Below are 21,403 nucleotides of genomic sequence, written 5' to 3'. Positions count from 1 at the left end.
AATTCAACCTCCAAAGAAGATCTTAAAACGGATCTCTCTTTTCCACTGCCATTGCCTCGTGCCATGACTATTGCAAATGTTCCTAGTGGAGTTTTCATTAGGAAGTAGTTTTCATTAGGAAGTAGTTTTCATTAGGAGAAACTAGACCCTTTTCCAAATACAAACTCTAGTACAAGGGAGAAAAGATAGGCTTTTTGCTTTGTTTAAACTAGAGTTTCCATGTTTTATTTTCATCTCCAAATCAATGTTTTCCTAATTTCTCCCATTCACTATAATCCTATGAGAGAGGGTATCATGGCAAGGGGTGGCTTGGGTAACCTCCTTTTTGGTCTATAGACTCCTGTTGTCTTCCTTCTTAGCTGCTTTTCACATAGACATTTTTGTGTGGAGATTTTTTGAAAACTGAGAAATTTGAGAAAAATTTGTTCCTAAAATATTTATCCTTTTTTTTTTTTTATAAAAGGCCTTAGGAAAATGACTAAGCATAAAAAAGTAACTCTTTTCTGTCAGTTTTTCTGATTGCCTTCAGTAATCCTGCTAATCTTCTGCATTCTTTTCTGACTATGCTCTGGACTTGATACCATAGTTGAAGGTTCTATTCCATCAATCTTTTTCCTCTAGTCCTCCATCTAAATGATTCGTTCAGTGAAGAACTGAGCACGAAATATCTCCTGTTCTATAGTCTTCATACACATTCTTTGTGATTTTATCAAGTCAGAGAAAGTGATTGTGTCTATTTTGTAAAGCCAAGTGGCTATATAAATCCTAATTTAATGGATAAAATTAATTTGGCTACTCCATAACAAAAATCTACTTGTATTAGAAGTCTGTTTAGCTTCAGTTCAGTTCAGTCGCTCAGTCATGTCCGACTTGTTGTGACCCCATGAATCACAGCACACCAGGCCTCCCTGTCCATCACCAACTCCCGGAGTTCACTCAGACTCATGTCCATCAAGTCTGTGATGCCATCCAGCCATCTCATCCTCTGTCGTCCCCTTCTCCTCCTGCCCCCAATCCCTCCCAGCATCAGAGTCTTTTCCAATGAGTCAACTCTTCGCATGAGGTGGCCAAAGCACTGGAATTTCAGCTTCAGCATCAGTCCTTCCAATGAACACCCAGGACTGATCTCCTTTAGGATGGACTGGTTGGATCTCCTTGCAGTCCAAGGGACTCTCAAGAGTCTTCTCCAACAGCACAGTTCAAAAGCATCAATTCCTCGGCACTCAGCTTTCTTTAGAGTCCAACTCTCACATCCATACATGACCACTGGAAAAACCATAGCCTTGACTAGACGGACCTTTGTTGACAAAGTAATGTCTCTGCTTTTTAATATGCTATCTAGGTTGGTCATAAATTTCCTTCCAAGGAGTAAGCGTCTTTTAATTTCATGGCTGTAATCACCATCAGCAGTGATTTTGGAGCTCCCCAAAATAAACTCAGCCACTGTTTCCACTGTTTCCCATCTATTTGCCATGAAGTAATGGGACTGGATGCCATGATCTTAGTTTTCTGAATGTTGAGCTTTAAGCCAACATTTTCATTCTCCTCTTTCACTTTCATCAAGAGGCTATTTAGTTCCTCTTCACTTTCTGCCATAAGGGTGGTGTCATCTGCATATCTGAGGTTATTGATATTTCTCCTGGCAATCTTGATTCCAACTTGTGCTGCATCCAGCCCTGCATTTCTCACAATGTACTCTGCATATAAGTTAAATAAGCAGGGTGACAATATACAGCCTTGACGTACTCATTTTCCTATTTGGAACCAATCTGTTGTTCTGTGTCCAGTTCTAACTGTTGCTTCCTGACCTGTACATAGGTTTCTCAAGAGGCAGGTCAGGTGGTCTGGTATTCTCATCTCTTTCAGAATTTGTTTAGCTTCAGTTCAGTTCAGTTCAGTCGCTCAGTCGTGTCCAACTCTGCGACCCCATGAATCGCAGCACGCCAGGCCTCCTTGTCCATCACCAACTCCCGGAGTTCACTCAGACTCACATCCATCGAGTCAGTGATGCCATCCAGCCATCACATCCTCTGTCGTCCCCTTCTCCTCTTGCCCCCAATCCCTCCCAGCATCAGAGTCTTTTCCAATGAGTCAACTCTTCGCATGAGGTGGCCAAAGTACTGGAGTTTCAACTTTAGCATCATTCCTTCCAAAGAAATCCCAGGGCTGATCTCCTTCAGAATGGACTGGTTGGATCTCCTTGCAGTCCAAGGGACTCTCAAGAGTCTTCTCCAACAGCACAGTTCAAAAGCATCAATTCTTCAGCGCTCAGCCTTCTTCATAGGAGTCATTAAATAGCTATGACTCAACACCCCCTCTTGAGGCGCTGGGTGGGTTGGGGAAGAGAGTGAAAGTGGGGGAACTAATAATAATATTAAAATAAAATAACATTGAATTTCAAAAATACTATCCATTGTAAACTGATGCTAGCCTAAAAGATACCAGGAAACAGCTGACTGAAACAAATACAGTTGAAACATTTTTGGAATTAACGAATGAGTCTAGCTTCCAGATAGTGCTATCAAGACAAAGGAATGTAGTCTTTGAGTGATTGGGAAAAGGGTGAGAGGTGAGTTTGAGAGATCCTCACCATTTGGCTAGATATTTAATTATATTTGTCATTAATGCTTTGGATTGTAGTTATAAGGTTTAAAGGAGCTATTAGTTAATCATATACAGGAATTCTTTGATAATGCATATGTGTTTGAGAACAGTTGGTAATAAAGAAAATTTCTGTACATACTTATTATTTACATAAAAATGTATTATGTGAATTTTTAAAGAGTAGGTGATTTTTGTATTCACTCACCAATATAGTCTCCTACAATGAGTCCTTTAGAATATTAACATTTTACTTTTATACAGGGAACTTTTACTATATTTTCATATGCCTTTAATATTTGTAATAATCACTTCAACAAACAACTGTGGGGCCCACATGTCTGTATATAACAAACTATGTTATATTTATGATGTGTGTAGGGTTTAAAAAATATGCTATTGAATATCCATTATCCATAGAGAAAGATTTTTTAATTTTAATATTAATCTTCTGATTATTTTTTCATTTCTAGAGCTAGTGAATTCATTTAAATTATGTCCTAAATATACTTTATCCTGCCTACTCAAAACTACATAATTCCAAATATAAGGGCTTATTAGTCCCATTTTTCTGGCTTTCTTACCACATCGATAGCAACATTAGCAACATCAATAGATGGATAGTTAGACACAGAATGAATGAACTGCAGTGATATGCGAGCCTGCCTGCGAGTTAAGTCGCTTCAGTTGTCTCCAACTCTTTGTGACCCTATGGACTGTAGCCCGCCAGGCTCCTCTGTCCATGGGATTCTCCAGGCAAGAAAACTGGAGTGGGTTGCCATGCCCTTCTCCAGGGGATCTTCCCCACCCAGGGACTGAACCAGTGTCTCTGTCTCCGATGTTGGCGGGCGGGTTCTTTACCACTAGCACCACCTGGGAAGCCCTGCAGTGATGTGCAACATGGGTAAATTTCAACATTGTAATATTAAGTGAAAATAATTAAATCTCAAAGCATTATATAGTGCATAGTAGCATTTTATAGAGCTAAAAGTGGGCTTACCAGGTGGCTCAGGGGCAAAGAATCCACCTGCCAATGCAGGACACACAGGAGATGTAGGTTCAGTCCCTGAGTGGGGAATATCTCCTGGAGTAGGAAATGGAAACCCACCCCAGTATTCTTGCCTGTAAAATTCTATGGACACAGGAGCCTGGCGGGCTACAGTCCATGGGGTTGCAAAGAGTCCCACATAACTGAGCACTCGCACACATAAAGTTAAAAGCAATCGAACTATATACACACTGCATACATAATAATTGTACATATACAAATGCATGCATGTTTGCTCAGTTGCTTCGGTTGTCTCAAACTCTTCGTGGTCCCAAGGACTGTAGTCAGCCAGGCTCCTTTGTCCATGGGATTCTCCTGGCAAGAATACTGGAGTAGATTGCCATTTCCTCTTCCAGGGGATCTTCCTGACCCAGGTATGGAACCTGCACATCCTGCCTCTCCTGCATTGCAAGCAGATTCTTTATCACTGAGGCACCAGGGAAGCCCATGTATATGTATATGTATATGTATATGTATATGTATATGTATATATGTATACTTCTATACACATGCAAACATAAATTTAAGAATACCGATAGATGAGATGAAACTACATGAAAAGGGAAACAAAGAAATGATAGACTTAAGAATCAGAATAATGGCTATCTTGGGTGAAAGAGGCAAGAGTGTAAATGAGCAGAGCTAGGGCAATAGATGTAGGTTATTCAAAAGCTCCTAACTCTTCTTTCAGGGACATAGTTTGCTGCTGCTGCTGCTGTTGCTGCTGCTGCTGCTAAATCACTTCAGTCGTGTCTGACTCTACGTGACCCCATGGACTGTAGCCCACCAGGCTCCCCCGTCCCTGGGATTCTCCAGGCACTAGTGTTTATTAATTAATTTTGAAAAAAAAAACTACATGAATAAAGTAGGCTAGATGAGGTCCAGTAAGGAGCATGTATCATGTACCAAGGATTATGATTCATCTAATTCCATATACCAGAGGTACAAAAAAAAAAAAAAAAAAAAAGCCACAATCATTACCTTATTTCAGTTCAGTTAAGTCACTCAGTCATGTCCAACTCTTTGGGACCCCATGAACTGCAGCACACCAGGATTCCTTGTCCATCACCAACTCCCAGAGCTTACTCAAACTCATGTCCATCTAGACAGTTATGCCATTCTGTTATCTCATCCTCTGTTGTCCCCTTCTTCTCTCACCTTCAATCTTTCTCAGCATCAGGGTCTTTTCAAAGGAGTCAGTTCTTCTCATCAGGTGGCCAAAGTATTGGAGCTTCAGCCTTAGCATTAGTCCTTCCAACGAATATTCAGGACTGATATCCTTTAGGATTGACTGGTTTGATCTCCTTGCAGTCCAAGGGACTCTCAAGAGTCTTCTTTAACACCACAGTTCAAAAGCATCAATTCTTCTGTGATCAGTTTTCCTTATCATCCAACTCTCACATCCATACATGACTACTGGAAAAACCATAGTTTTGACTAGATGGCCCTTTGTTGGCAAAGTAATGTCTCTGCTTTTTAATAGGCTGTCTAGGTTGGTCATAGCTTTTCTTCCAAGGAGCAAGTGTCTTTTAATTTCATGGCTGCAGTCACCATCTGCTGTGATATTGGAGCCCCCAGAAATAAAGTCTCTTACTGTTTTCATTGTTTCCCCACCTATTTGCCATGAAGGGATGGGGCTGGGTGCCATGATCTTAGTTTTCTGAATGTTGAGTTTTAAGCCAACTTTTTCACTCTCCTCTTTCACTTTCATCAAGAGGCTCTTTAGTTCTTCGCTTTCTGCCATAAGGGTAGTGTCATCTGCATATCTGAGGTTATTAATATTTCTCCCGGCAATCTTGATTCCATCTTGTGCTGCATCCAGCCTGACATGATGTAGTCTGCATATAAGTTAAATAAGTAGGGTGACAATATATAGCCTTGACATACTCCTTTTCCTATTTGGAACAAGTCTGTTGTTCCATGTCCAGTTCTAACTGTTGCTTCCTGACCTGCATATAGGTTTCTCAAGAGGCAGGTCAGGTGCTCTGGTATTCCCGTGTCTTTCAGACTTTAAACTATGCCAAATTGGCAAACATGGAACAGCAGGAGAAGGAAGCTCCTGGTAAATTCCTAGATAGACTGAGAGGAGCCCTTCACAGACTGACTGACATTGATTCCGAAAGTGAAGAGGGATGAGTGATCTTAAAGACAGGTTTCTCACTCAGTCAGCTCCAGATATCCACCGTAAGCTATTAAAACAGGTGTATGGACCAAATAGAGCTTCCCTGGTGGCTCAGACAGTAAAGTGTCTGCCTGCAATGTGGGAGACCTGAGTTCGATCCCTGGGTTGAGAAGATCCCCTAGAGAAGGAAATGGAAACCCACTCTAGTACTCTTGCCTGGAAAATTCCATGGATGTAGGAGCCTGGTAGGCTACAGTCCATGGGGTCACAAAGAGTCAGACACGACTGAGCAACTTCACTGGTTACCAGGTATCTCTTGACTTCCTACTTTTGCATTCCAGGCCCCTATAATGAAAAGGACATATTTTGGGGGTGTTAGTTCTAGAAGGTCTTGTAGGTCTTCAGAGAACTGTTCAACTTCAGCTTCTTCAGCATTACTCGTTGGGGCATAGACTTGGATTACTGTGATATTGTATGATTTGCCTTGGAAATGAACAGAGATCATTCTGTCATTTTTGCAATTGCTTCCAAGTACTGCATTTTGAACTCTTTTGTTGACTATGAGGGCTACTCCATTTCTTCTAAGGGATTCTTGCCCACAGTAGTAGATATAATGGTCATCTGAGTTAAATTCACCCATTCCAGTCCATTTTAGTTCACTGATTCCTAAAATGTTGGTGTTCACTCTTGCCATCTCCTGTGTGACCACTTCCAATTTACTGTGATTTATGGACCTAACATTCCAGGTTCCTATACAATATTGTTCTTTACAGCATCGGACTTTACTTCTATCACTAGTCACATCCACAGCTGGGTGTTGTTTTTGCTTTGGCTCTGTCTCTTTATTCTTTCTGGAGTTATTTCTCCACTGATCTCCAGTAGCATATTGGACACCTACCGACCTGGGGAGTTCATCTTTCAGTGTCCTGTCTTTTTGCCTTCAGTGTCCTATCTTTTTGCCTTTTTATACTGTTTATGGGATTTTCAAGGCAAGAATACTGAAGTGGTTTGGCGTTCCCTTCTCCAGTGGACTACATTTTGTCAGAACTCTCCACCATGACCCGTCCATCTTAGGTGGCCCTACACGGCATGGCTTATGGTTTCATTGAATTAGACAAGGCTGTGGTTCATGTGATCAGTTTGATTAGTTTTCTCTGATTGTGGTTTTCATTCTATCTGCCCTCTGATGGATAAAGATAAGAGGTTTCCTGATGGGAGAGACTGATTGACAGGAGGAAACGTCTTGTTCTGATGGGCGGGGCCATGCTCAGTAAATCTTTAATCTAATTTTTTGTTGATGGGCGGGGCTGTGTTCCCTCCCTGTTGTTGACCTGAGACCAAAGTATGGAGGAGGTAATGAAGATAATGGCAATCTCCTTCAAAAGGTCCCGTGCACCCACTGCCACACTCAGTGCCCCCAACCCTGCAGCAGGCCACCACCAACCCACACCTCTGCCAGAGACTCCTGGACCCTCACAGGCAAGTCTGGGTCAGTCTCTTGTGGGGTCACTGTTCCTTTTTCCTGGGTCCTGGTGTGCACAAGGTTCTGTTTGTGTCCTCGAAGAGTCTGTTTCCCCAGTCCTGTGTAAGTTCTGGTGGCTCTATGGTGGGTTAATGGCGACCTCCTCCAGGAGGGCTTATGCCACACCCAGGTCTACTGCACCCAGAGCCCCTGCCCCTGTGGCAGTCCACTGCTGACCCGTACCTCAAACACTAAAGCACTCAAAGGTAGGTCTGGCTTAGTCTCTGTGGAGTCTCCTGGTGCACACATAGATTACCGTAGTTATCTATTGCTAAAAAAAAGAACAAAAAAAACCCCTCAAGACCATAGTAACTTAAAAGAGAACATGTGTTATCTCTCAGGAATCTCTCATGATCAGGAATTCAGGAGCAGGTTAGCAGGGTGGTTCTGGTTTCAGATCTTTCATTTTTGTGATTCTGATTTCAAGATGTCAGCAGAGGCTGCAGCCATCTGAAAGCTTGACTGGGGCTAGAAGATCCACTTCCAAGGTGGCTAACTCACATGGAGCAGAAGTCAGTGTTGACTCTTTGTCTCAGTTTCTTGCCATGTGGACCTCCAATTTGTTAATTTGCTTAAGTGTCTTCACAATATGGAGGCTGACTTCACAGTGAGTGATCAAAAAGCAGAAAGAGAGGAGCAATGGATTTCCTAACCTCAAATTAAGAGTCATACAAATCACTTTTGCCACATTGTTTGGTCACACAAGTCAACCCTGATAGGAGTTGTAGGTTGGACTACACAAGAGTGTGAATACCAGTCAGCAGGGGTCATTGAGGGTCATCTTGGAAGCCAGAACCACACAGCCCAATGTGGCTTACCTTGAACAACTAGTACTGCAACTCTTAAATCCCAAATGTTATGCTCTATTCTGTTCTCGGTGACATTAGAGAATTTTATTTTATCTTTAGAGTTGGAGGAGAAGGAAATAACTTTCTGCTTTGATACAATAATACTAGCATTCTAATTTCAGTCTTTCCATTGAATTCTGTTAATAATCAATATATTAGCTTCCTTCTGCATGTGCTTTCAATTGTGTCAAACTGTATTTCTTTTTTTTTTTTTTTCTAATTCTATGATTTCTAATTTTTAACTTTCTGGCTTCATCCTTCCTAATATACTTAAAATTATTAATCATTTTGTTTCTTTCATGGATTTTTTCCCCCCCAAGGTTGTAGATTTGTTAATTTGCTTATTTTAAAGTTTTTCTATTTTTTCTTTCAAAATATTTGTTCAAGTGGATTTGTACATTCAACAAGCATTTATAGAGAATCATTCATATGCCAAAACAGTAAAGCCTCTCTATCAAGCAGAATTGAGAAGATATGGAAGTAAATACACATAGGGGAAAAAGGTGGAGTATTATAAGGAAAGGTAAGGACAAAATATAAAGTAAGAAAAAATCAGATTAAATAGTTGGAGGGAATCTCAGTTTTTCTTCAATACCCTTCTATTTGAAAGACCTTCACTTCAACCATGCCAATTTAACAGTTGACTATTATACTCAAGTATCAACTGAGAATCATATACTCAAAGTCCAAGATCAGGCTTTGTGAAGTTTTAATACCTTTGGAACTTTTCACTGTTCGTTATTGATGACATAGCTTAAAATGGTAGTTCACTGATCTTATGAATCAGAAATGTGTGTAGATAGTAAGAAATAAAAAGAAAAATGTGTTTAGCACTTTACAGGTAACTGAAAATTAGCCACACCAGTGATCCCTTTCCCACTATTGCTTCACTACTTGTCAAAATACGTTCAGGTGAATAAGCCTCAAAGAGATCAATTACTTGAAGAATGTGTGACATAATGTTTGCTGTCCCTCTGTGACCTATGTCAGTTCCCAGCCTACATCTACAAGAAAGAGATCTTCCTTAAAGGGATTCTTTTTTTTTTTTCCATATTAGAATTTATTTCATTAAGTATGGAAAAGGAAGAAAACTATTTAGAACAAGAAGCCATCAGCACAACAAACTAGCACATGGAACAACTAAGGGAAATTTTGCAGCCTCAAAAGAATACTCATGAAGGAATAAGCATGTTCCAACCATATGTTTTCATGTAATAGTTTACAAATGTATCCAACCACATAAAAACTAAAATTAGCCATTTTGGCGGGAAAGATGACCCCCTTTCTTAACAATGAAGATTTTAGCATATTTATTTTTCATATAAAAGGAGAGGTGATTAATAATGGTTTAAGATGTCATAAAATATTTTTCCTTGAATTTCTGTCTAACTAGGACTTGCAGTTTAATTCAACTGAAGTCTAATTCAAATTTTGCAACCTTTTGATATCAGATTGAATGGCACTTACTAAAACAGATATATAAATAATACATCATCTTATATTCTTCTGAAACTGCTTACAGTATATTCTAGGATTACATACCAACCATAATCTCCAAAACTGTGAATGACCAGTGAGACAATGAAAAAGGACTGGACCGCATTCAAATTCTTTTTGTCGGGGTGGGGTGGAATTCAGTTGAGCTTTGAATCTGGGAGGCTGAACCATGGGTCTTAGAATCCAAGGTTGCTGTTGGAGAAATAGTGAGAATTAGCTAGAAAGGTTTTCAGGAAAGAGTAAATTCAATTAACTTGCTATGGCTAAATATTTGAAACCTGAAATTTTTCAGGCTTCCAGACTTGTTCTGATCTCAGTCAGGCATTGGCAATCAAGAAAAGTGCTCGTTTTGTAGTACACCAAGCTACTGCCACTCCCCTGGACAAAACTGCAAAATATCAGTATGCCCTATTGCCCACAAGGATTTCCCTAGTAGCTCAGCTGGTAAGAAATCTGCCTGCAATACAGGAGACCCCAGTCTAATTCCTAGGTTGGAAAGATTCCCTGGAGAAGGGAAAGGCTACCCACTCCAGTATTCTTGGGCTTCCCTTGTGGCTCAGCTGGTAAAGAATCTGCCTGCAATGTGGGAGACCTGGGTTCCACCCCTGGGTTGTTAAGATCCCCTGGAGAAGGGAAAGGCTACCCGCTCCAGTATTCTAGCCTGGAGAATTCTATGGACTCTATAGTCCAAGGGGTCTCAAAGAGTCGGACACAACTGAGTGACTTTCACTTCACTATTGCCCACAAATGAAAGCCTTACCCTACCACCTCCAGCCCCACTCTACCCAAATTTCCCTTGTCCCAACCTGAGCTATTTGTTCATTCCCAGATTGCCAATATCAGTTAAGTGTTGATCAGATTCTAGAACATCGAAGTAACTAATAAGGTGTGAATGAGGTTTATGGGTTCACAAGGCAGATTTGCATTTTAAAAGAGGGATTTGTTAAACACAAATGAACTTCTAATAGAAGGAATGTGTAAGAGAGATTTTTTTCTCTAAGGGATGGGGACATTTCCAGAGCTCTTTGTCAGCTCAGGGGTATCAAGTACAGCCTTGACATTCCTCTTCCATCTGCAAGCTCTTACCATTCACATCTCTATTTATCCTACCAGTAACCTTTGCAAATAGTACATATTTAAAACAGAATTATTAGAGAGTTGCTTGATAGAACTTTGTATAAACCTGAAGGTTCTTGGGCCTCCAATTAGGTACTAGAGCCCTAAATTTCACAGTAGTCCATTTAAACAGACAAAAATGCCATACATTAAAGGATTAACTCTCCATTTAGTGTATTTATCCATTTAATTATTTAAATGAAGAATTTGTAAGAACTTTCCTATAATTACTAAAAGAAATAAATGCTTATTTTTTAATTGAGGGAAAGGTTAGAGACCTTTTAAAAATAAAACCATTTAATTACATAAAGGAAAATTTTTTTAAAAAAACTTTCCATATAATTTTAATGTCAGATCAAGAGAATTAACTTTGAACACTTAGAATTTTTTCTGGGCCAAAGAATTTAATATTTCAGAGGAGAAAGAGGGGACTGATCCACACGAAGAAAGAGGAACATATCAGTAGGGATCTAGGAATCTCTTTAAAATGTGATGAGCAAAGAGAAAATTGCTCTGCTCCACAAATTAATTCCTACTCTAGCTCCCCTAGCTCCCATTTTGAAGAAAGATTATCTGTATCAGGTGGCTTCTCTTGTGGCTCAGCTGGTAAAGAATCCGCCTGCAATGCAGGAGACCTGGGTTCAGTCCCTGGGTTGGAAAGATCTCCTGGAGAAGGAAAAGGCTACCCACTCCAGTATTCTGGTCTAGAGAATTCCATGGGTCCATGGGGTCGCAAAGAGTTGGACACAACTAAGCAACTTTCACTTTCACTGATCTGTATCAGAAACTCATGAAACCACTAACAAAACATTTGATCAGAATTGTACACTTGAAATTTCAGACTTTCATTCTCTGGCCTCTGTGCACAGAGTCTATTCATCTTTCCCCCTTAGATCTTTGTGAGCCATCAAAGTCCACTCACAGGTATTACCCAGAAATGTGATGAAGCCATAAAAGAAGATTCTAGAGACAGACTCCTGTTCCCACATGTGTGACTCAATCTTCGTTGTTGTGGACAATTTTTCTGAAGTCCATCCAAAAACTGTCTTTATTATAAAAAGAATAACAACTACTTTGAAATCATGCCAGGTTTTTATAGAATATATAGCTCTTTCACTTCTAATTTATAAAATGCCCTTAAAGGTAGCTTAGAAGGGATTAATAATGATGATGCTCACAGAGATCATTTGAATTTGACAACTGAGCAAATAGTTGAATTAGGATTCAAATCCTAGAGTTAAAGAATTGTATTTCAGATCTTGTGCTTTTTTCATTAGAGCAATTTTTAGGTGCAGATATACCTTCTTGCATGAAATAGGGCTAAGCCACCCCTGCTGCTACTGCTAAGTCACTTCAGTCGTGTCTGACTCTGCGCGACCCCATAGACGGCAGCCCACCAGGCTTCCCCGTCCCTGGGATTCTCCAGGCAAGAACACTGGAGTGGGTTGCCATTTCCTTCTCCAATGCATGAAAGTGAAAAGTGAAAGTAAAGTCGCTCAGTCGTGTCTGATTCTAGCGACCCCATGGACTGCAGCCTACCAGGCTCCTCCGTCCATGGGATTTTCCAGGCAAAAGTACTAGAGTGGGTTGCCATTGCCTTCTCCGTAAGCCACCCCAGTACTGCCTAAAATTAGTTATGGTAAATAATCCATAAAAATATGACTTTCCAAAATTATTCTTATCTTAAACTTTCATAGCATAAAATCTCTCTGGTGGAAGCATTGGGATTAAAGTAATCAAGTTTTATTTTAATAGTTTATCTCTTTCACTTTACAGAAGTGGACCAATAGTGACTATTTTAATTTGCCCTAAAGACAATCATTATGACTATAAATGATGTTATAAGTAACTTTTTTAAAGCTTATGTGTAGGATAATCCCATAATTTATCATCCAAATGAGGGCACTTTTGAGAATGAACGTGGCCACTGTTCCACTGAAACTATCCTGACTAAATGGAGAGATACGATTACTCAACTTACAGAACATAATTCTTGGTTCCAGAGTGATGCATTTTGAATGAACAAAGCCCAGAAGGATGAAAATCTATATACATATACCTTACCAGTAAGTTGCCCTGAATCCCAGTTCTCATGAAGTATTCCCCAGTAAAACTTAGTCACTTTCAGAGGGGTCTAACTAACAGGCATTAAGCAAACATTTGAAATGTCAAGAGGGAAAAATCTATCCAATAGATAAATTTCTACAGTTGATCAAAATATTATATAATACTACATTTTTCAGTCACGAAGTCATGTCTGACTCTTTGCTACCCCATGGACCACTCCAGGCTCCTCTGTCCTCTACTGTCTCCTGGAGTTTGCTCAAATTCATGTCCATTGAGTCAATGATGCTATTTAACCATCTCATCCACTGTCACTCTCTTCTCCTTTGCTTGGTTTGATCTCCTTTATATACTACTACATTAGTAATTGATAAAGTAATTAAACTGCTAAGCAAAGGATTTTTATATACAAAAATTAAATTTGATAATGTAGGACTGTATTTAATCATAAAATATCCTCATGACTGGCACAAATGAATTTTATTTTGAAGAAAAGATAGTATTTAGAGATTGTATTGCTATATACCATGCATGCAACATGCTGTCTTCCTATTTTGCCAATAAACTGCTATACTGAACAGTGACCCTCAGAGAATTGATGTGCTTAACAGAATAACATTATCAGAAAATGAGAGAGTTTGATAACTCAAGAGAGAATTTGATAACTATTTTTAATTATTGCTGAGTTATTTGGAAATTCTTCAAGTGAAATTACATTGGTCCACCAGGGCTTCCCTGGTGGCTCAGACGGTAAAGAATCCGTCTGCAATGTGGGAGACCTGGGTTCGATCCCCGGGTTGGGAAGATTCCCTGGAGGAGGGCATGGCAACCCATTCCAATATTCTTGCCTGGAGAATTGCCATGGACAGGAGCCTGGCAGGCTACAGTCCATGGGGTCCCAAAGAGTTGGACACGACTGAGCAACTAAGCAAAACAATACCTTGCTTAAGAAGTAAAATTTTCCTGGTCTGTATGAAGTTCAGATTGACTTGATTAAGTTCATGGGAAAATGTCAGTTTTCTTACAATTTAAACTTTTAATTTGAGGTAGAAAGTTTCCCTTTTGGACAAAAAGTTGCAGCCTGGAAGTGGTAAAATGTCTTGGCGGGTGGGGAACTAATGAAACTTTGTTGTGGACTAGTTCACAAAGGAATACAAGATGCGTTACATAATGCAGCCCTTTGTTTGTGGAGCTTCTGACAGAATCCTGCAGTTTTAGCTTCGTTTTAGCTTGAACTGAAAACTGCCACCAAAGTCCTCCCAAACTCCAGGCAGCTGAGTCTTTTTCCCCACCTCCTGCCATGATTACTCTGGCTTCTGATTAAATCACACCTTATATTTAAGGTCACTAACCTAAAACGACCCAAAGCTACTTATTTCTCTCTTCAACAGTTCCCCATTATTTGGAATACTTGGAATACTTGAAAATAGTTTCTGTCCTAACTTATGCAGCCTTTTCTCCCAAAGCAAATGCTCTAATAGTTTCCTCATTCGTGGGTTCAAACGTCAGGTGAAAGATTTTGGAAACTAGTTAGCATGCTGAGGAGTCTGGAGTATTTGCGTGAGTCGCAACCACGCTACCTGAGGGAAAGAGAAAACGTCTTGTTAGTGCTACTTAACGAGTGCCGGCTCCTCGCTTAGTTTTAACAGAATCAGAACTGCATTGCATTGTCTTCTCTATATTTAATAGAAATCTTATTTGTATCATCTCTTCTTTAAAATATCCATGCCAAAAAAATAAATAAATAAATAAAATATCCATGCCTTTGGGACTTCTTAATGTCTTCTTTCTTACTTAAAATACATTTTGACTATTTTTAGAAAACTTTTACAAGTTTGTTTTTATTTTATTACTAACTGAACTAGGTTGTAACAAATTCTCGTCATAGAACTTCTTATTTTAGACTGTTTTTTTCTGTTTTGACCTGGTTTAATCCTCCTTTCTCAATACAGATTTCCTCTTTGCTTTCAGAGTGAGCATTTCATTACATTTATTGAATGTCTAGTATATATAATCAAGATATGAAGCCAATGAATATTTATTACATACCAAGAATGTGACTGATGATTACCGTCTAGTTAGGAAGAATAGTTTGGATAATTCAACTTATGAAAGTTATTTCTTGGTTAGAAATGTGTTCTGTAGCAAAAATTCTGACCTGAGTGTCTTAAACAATAGGGGTTTGTGCTTCTCACATAAGTCCAGAGATAAAGAGCTGCTGGTATGTGATAAAGTGAGGGCCAACATCTCTGTGTTTCTCTTTGCTTTTTTATTTCTTATTTCACGTTTGTTGCTTTATGGTCACAAAACAGCTGCTGCAGCTAGAAGTGTACTGTCCATATTCAAAGGGAGAAGAGGCAAGCAGAAGGATTGCTTTTTACCTCTATCAGAAGAGAAAAAACTTGCTCAGAAACCAGCTTCTCAAGCAGATTGCCACATAGATCTTATTGACTAGAACTGGGTCCCAAGGCCCCCCTTGGTTGCTAGGGAGGCAAGGAAATCAGGGAACAGATTTGTCATAATTGGCTTAGAAATATCATAACTCATCATTCAGGACTGAGCACACTGCCACTCTGAACAAAATAGGAGTCTGTAGGTAGGAAGAAATTGGGGAATGGATATTGACTGGCAATAGTGTCTATTCCAGCTGTACTAGTCTAAAAAAGAAGAAAAAAGAGAATTAATGTGGACCACAAAAACTGGGAAACAGTTTATGGATATGATAGAACATAACCTAGGCTATGAGGTAATTAAAGCAATTAGATTAATAAAAGAACGACACTAGGACACTCCAACTAAGAGAAGAACAAAAGCTTTAAGAAAGGAACATATGCTATTTATAGGAAGTAGACACTGCATTGTGAATTCCTTAATTCTTTGAAGGCAGGAAGTAAGGCTTATTCCTATTTATTTTCCTAGTGTCTCACACATAATAGATGCTTATTGAATCATAGTAAATGAATGCATAATATTCCAACCCAGAAGTCCAGACATGATTTAATAAATCATGGAGATAATAGAATAGAAAATTAAAATTTAGGCCTCCCTTGGCAATGCCAAGAAAAGGGAAATACTAATATAGTGTGGCTACACTCTGGAATACTTGCTGGGTAGTACTGGAACCTGGGACATTGAAGGAAGTAGAGCAAGAAATGGAGGCTGAAATATCAAGTTAGTAATTTGAACTTAATCTGTAAAAACCTGATTATGTTTCCAGAGTAAAGTTTCGGTAATATACAAATGTTGGCCTCCAGCAGGCCCTCCAGGTATTGGAAGCATCGAGTCTGTTGCTATCACTTGTCCCCCTTTTCTTCAAGTTCTGTTCTCTGTAACCTTCAGAGATTTCTACTGTGAAAGGAGCTCTGGAAAAATGTGAAGTGGTTCGTGGGAGATTCCTAGATTCCTACTTTACAATAATCGACATTTTACTTTTGTCCAGTTTCTGTTCTTTGCCCGTCTCTCTGCTGCCATTTTTAGGAGATCATTAAAATACCTGACTACCAATTGTTTATATTCTAACCAAGAATTTAAATCTCTTGATTGTTTTAGGTGAAGAAAAAGAAATTTAATACTGTTCACAAAAAATTAAGTTGGTCAAAAGGATAATTTGACTGGCTTTTATTGCTATGGTACAAATTCAACCAGACAACTCAGGCAAGAGTCAGACAGACTTGTTTCTGCAAATACCAAATGAGTAACTTCCACTAAAGGGAAATTATCTTTCTCATAGTCTTGCTCACTTTCTATTTAACCAAGGATAAACTGTCTTGTCCTACTTTGTTTCCTGAACCCTAGAATTTAAAATTGGCTTACCATCTACAATATTGCTAAGTAGTAAACTGAAATAATAAATGAAAGTAATTTAATTTTTGAATTGCACATCCATAAATCCCACATAATTTCAATGATTTGCAACTCCTTTTTGTTTTCAAGACCTTAACTTTACACACAAAAAATATGCTGGTGGAGTGGGGATAGGCATAGTAGTAAAATGTGCCAACTTAGTAACAGAGTTCTAACATGCTTATGGTCTATGGTCATTTGGTGAAGTTTACTTATTGCTTTAGGTTTCAGCCTCCTTGGTTAGATTAGAATGTGTGTGTGTGCTAAGTCACTTCAGTCATATCAGACTCTTTGCAACCCCATGGACTGTAGCCCGCCTCGCTCCTCTGTCCATGGGGATTCTCCAGGCAAGAATGCTGGAGTAGGTTGCCATGCCCTCCTCCAGGGGATCTTCCTGACCCAGGGATCAAATCCAGGTCTCCTAACATTTCCTGCATTGGCAGGTGGGTTCTTTACCTCTAGCGCCACCTCAGAAGCCCTAGATTAGAATACTTCAGGCTGTTTAAGCTGAAGAGTACTTTTTATTTTGACAAAAAAAATGTTTTTAATTGATTGAGTTATATATTTCCAGTGACAGATTTTTAACTATTCCGAAGACTTAACATTATTAATATTGCACTTGAATAAGTCACTCAGTTTGAGCATCAGTTTTCTCATCAAAATGAGGCAACTGGACTTACATGATCTCTAGCTATTTGCAGCTCTGAAATTGTATGATTTCATTTTTCAATTCAATTCAACAAACATTAATGAAGTACTTATATAATGCAAATCAACATGGTAGAGCCCAGATGGATACAGAGATAAATAACATGATTGTTTCATGCAAGGAGTTTGCAATTGGCTTCATTCAAGATTGAGGTGTATATTTCTCAACATGTCCTAGCTCCTCATGTTTGGGATGTCATTTATGAATGAAGGCATATGATTTATTACCAAAGGGGAGGAAATTCATTCATTTGTTAATGTTTCTCATATCTGAATTTGGAGAAATTAAAAAGGGGTCTGAACTATTATTTTAATTATGTTGTGCAATTGTATCCTACCCTCATTGCAGAGAATTTGGAGCCTTCCAGACCATTATCACATCCATCCCTAAAGAAGTCCAATGAAAATAGAAAGAAGTAAATATAGTTATCCATGTTTTAGTGATTAGAAAAATGGACCCTAGATTTCCTGGAGATATACAATGAGCAAATGAACAGGCAAAAAATCTAGGAACCCTCCCCCTAGGACTGCATAACCAGCTTCCCTTGTGAGTGCCAGTTTCTTTTAGCAGATTCTGCAGAGCCTGATTGCTAACCTGTCTTCCACACCTGATCCTTCCTTATTCTTTATCTAAACAGCAGCTTAGTCACTGATGATTTCAGATGTATCACCAGGAAAAAAAAAGGGGTATGGTGGAAGAGTGGAATGTACACAACAACAGATGTGCCATGCAAGCTGTGATATAGTGATATAGTGTTCCAGTCTTCAGTTTGCATTAAAATTAGAAGTGAAGAAAAGTTGAGGACTCAGTCAGTCTGATCCATAAGCATTTGTCTGTAGGCCCAGCAGCCATAAAGAAACCTGTGTCACTCTAAACATGCCACCCTGGAAACTCTGTCTCAATCCTTAGTATCACTAGAATTTTCCTAACCTGCTTTTGAGGGAAGTTAAGAACATAATGAATTTTCTTCTTTTTTACAAATTCTGCAAGCAGCTCCTTGGAAACAGTTGATTATATTTCCTTCTTTACCTAAATCTTCCTAGGTAGTAAAAAAGTCATATCCGTGTTTCGTCTCATGGTTTCCTTAGTCAAAAATTTGCATCCAAGGCCTAGGAAAATGTTTGGTCTTCACGATTGAATGTTTAAACAGGTGCACACTTCACTGGTCTGGCTGAGGAAAGGTAGTCTCCTCCTTTCGGAAACCGTGACGTTAAGAGAAAGATTCTCATGCCAGCTTTTATGAATGCCTGTGAAGGAGAGTCAGGTAATTCTTAAGACTTATTACCTGGGTTACCAACCTACTTGCATCCCTCCTATTTTATGTTCTCATGAAGAAATTGATTTAATAGATTCAAGATATTATTAAATACATTCTGCATTAATATTATATGTCCTCTTTGAATCCAAGTGGCAATACAATAGAATTTCATTTTATAAATAACACCTTTCAAGCTAACACCACAGGGCACAGTACAAAAGAATCAAAATAGAACACAAATGCTGTAATCAAATGCAGACCCCAGGAAGGCTGATTAAAAAGGCATGTTGCTAGTAAGAGCAGCCGACAGGGTAAATATAGTGGGTCAGAGCAGAACAGCCAACTGAACAGAAGGGCACACTAAAATAAAATGGACTTGCCTGCCTGATTCACATGGCCTTATGATTCTCCTTTGTCATCGTTTCCTTTTGGACTCAACAATTGCAGGGGAGAGGTGTGCATATCTGTTTGCTGGGGAATTGGGGATCGAATGTATGTAAGGTCATTAGGTTTATCCTCAGTCTTCACAGACAACACAAACAAAAGAAGATTCTAAAGACAGTCACTTGTCTAAAATCCTAAAGCAATGCCTACAGTATTTGCTTGATAATCCCACTGGTTTTCAGAAAACAAGACTGAAGGAAGCCAGTAGATCCTCCCCATAATAGTGAGAGCGGATAGTACTACTATGACCAGGCATCAGTGAAAACAGACAAATGGGTGGGACAGGTGCTTTGTGGCCTTAGTTTTGAGCCTGTCTCCTCTCCATAGCACTCGCTCCTCACCCAGTTGCTTTCTGTGCTCTCAGCCTCTTACCACCACACAACCCTTTCTAATGTCGGGGGTTTGTGTTTTAAATCCTACCTCTAGGTATAGAATAAACAGTTCTGCCCTCTTCTAAAAGGAAAAAAAGAATTAGGTGAAAACAGTTGAGATATTTAAGTATACCTCCCCATCCATATGTAAAATCAGTTCTGTCAGTGATCACTGTATACCTTAAGGAATGCTTCCCATTGGTCATTTACTTAAGCTTTTCTATATAATATTGAAGGTAGAACAATATAGGACAAGACTCATAGGGAAAATTCCCTACTAAATATATGATACATTTTTCTAAAATACAGCAACTCATAGTGAACAGCCTCCCCCAAAATGAGTCATAGAACAGCAAATATGGGTTCTAGAGTCAATAAAAAGAAAAGGAGAAAGGAAAGATAATAGTTGAGCTCATTTTTACCACTCTTGAAGCTGTGGATTGTTCATAATGACTCTCCTGATTTACCCACTTAGTTGAAATTCTGGACTGGGATCACCGATGCATAAATCTAGGTCAACAGTTTAGTATTTCTTTACATTTTTCCTAATCTGTTAACTGTAAACAAGTAAAACATATGTGGGCAGCATTTGGGGCTTACCCAGTGGTTTAGCAGTTAAGAATCTTCCTGCAGTCCAAGAGACACAGGAGATGTGAGTTCGATCCCTGAGTCAGGCAGATCCCCTGGAGGAGGGCATGGCAATCCACTCCAATCTTCTTGCTGGGAAAATCCCATGGACAGGAGCCTGGTGGGCTACAGTCCATGGGGCCACAAACAGCCCACATGACTGAAGAGAATGAGCACTCACGGGCAGCATTTGGGTTGGGGGAGGTCATCATGCCAATACTAGTAGTGCCACTTTTATTTAATAGAATATTATTGTCCTTAATTCTGACAATATATATTTAATTATACAGAGTCAGTGCATTAGCAAAGGTAAACAAGTCTAGTTAGTCGTATAGTAAGAGAACACTGGATTGTAATCTCCAAAGTGAGTTATCTCATCAAGTGTATGATCTAATAACTCTGCCTGTTATCCATGTGCTGCTGCGCAGATCCAAATTCACCCTTCCTTGCCTGCTCAACAAAAATGTATCTGGCTCCTTTAAATATTTCCCTTTCCTTACTGTCTGTGTGTGTGCGCTTTGCCAGTGAGGATTCAGAGAGACATTATAGGAGGAAGAGGGTTTCCTTCCAGGTTGCCTGTACATTTTTGGCAGGCTCCTGCACTGTGCATGGTTCTCTAGGGCCTGGCTCCTGCGGCACACACTTCCGCCCTGTGGCCCAGCAGCCGAAGTTCAGGTAGTTTCTCCAGTGTCCAGCAGCTACCTCTATTACCCACCACACACACACACACACACACACATGCACACATTGGACGGTGGTTTACATGGTAGAGTGCCTCGGATGAAACAGCCTCCCTGTGAACAGTTTCCCGGACACCCTGGAGTATAGACTTCCAGCCAGTTTTTCTGACACACTGCTCCAGCAGTTTCTCTGCCATTCAGTCATTGGCTGTGCCTTGTGCAACAATGGGCTTCCCTGGTGGTTCAGTCAGTAAAGAATCTGCCTGCAATGCAGGACACCCAGGTTTGATCCCTGGGTCAGGAAGATCCACTGGAGAGGGGAATAGTTATCCACTGGAGAGGGGAATAGTTACCCACTCCAGAATTCTTGCCTTGAGAACTCCATGGACAGAGGAGTCTGGCAGGCTACAGTCCGCGAGATTGCAAAGAATCAGACACGACTGAGTGCCTAACACTTTCACTTTGCCCAATAAAGACTGGAGCCTGGTCCAAAGGTGTAAGGGACTCTTGATCGGGCACTCTCTATCAGCCTTAGAAGTCGTGGCTCCTCCTTATATTTGCTTGTTCTTATATAATTTCAGTTAAGTTCAGTTCACTCGCTCACTCATGTCCAACTCTTTGCAACCCCATGAACCACAGCACGCCAGGCCTCC

General features: G+C 39.7%; 1 protein-coding gene across 41 annotated transcripts in view; it reads left to right on the top strand.

The window, feature by feature from the left end:
* The window catches only part of ZBTB20 (zinc finger and BTB domain containing 20), an 863,676-nt gene that overhangs the window by 507,095 nt on the left and 335,178 nt on the right, over nt 1-21,403 (top strand). For 3 of the 41 annotated variants that reach the window (XM_070793977.1, XM_070793417.1, XM_070794028.1), the window contains one exon: nt 18,521-18,634. The exons of the other annotated variants lie outside the window; for them this stretch is intronic. The gene's annotated coding sequence lies outside the window, so the exon portion shown is untranslated. The remainder of the gene's footprint in view (nt 1-18,520; nt 18,635-21,403) is intronic. 41 annotated transcript variants of the gene reach the window in all.

This window comes from Bos indicus, chromosome 1 (genome assembly GCF_029378745.1).
Source record: "Bos indicus isolate NIAB-ARS_2022 breed Sahiwal x Tharparkar chromosome 1, NIAB-ARS_B.indTharparkar_mat_pri_1.0, whole genome shotgun sequence".
NCBI classification, from domain to species: Eukaryota; Metazoa; Chordata; class Mammalia; order Artiodactyla; family Bovidae; genus Bos; species Bos indicus.
Note: the sequence above shows the minus strand (reverse complement) of the source record. Positions and strands in the feature narration are given on the sequence as shown.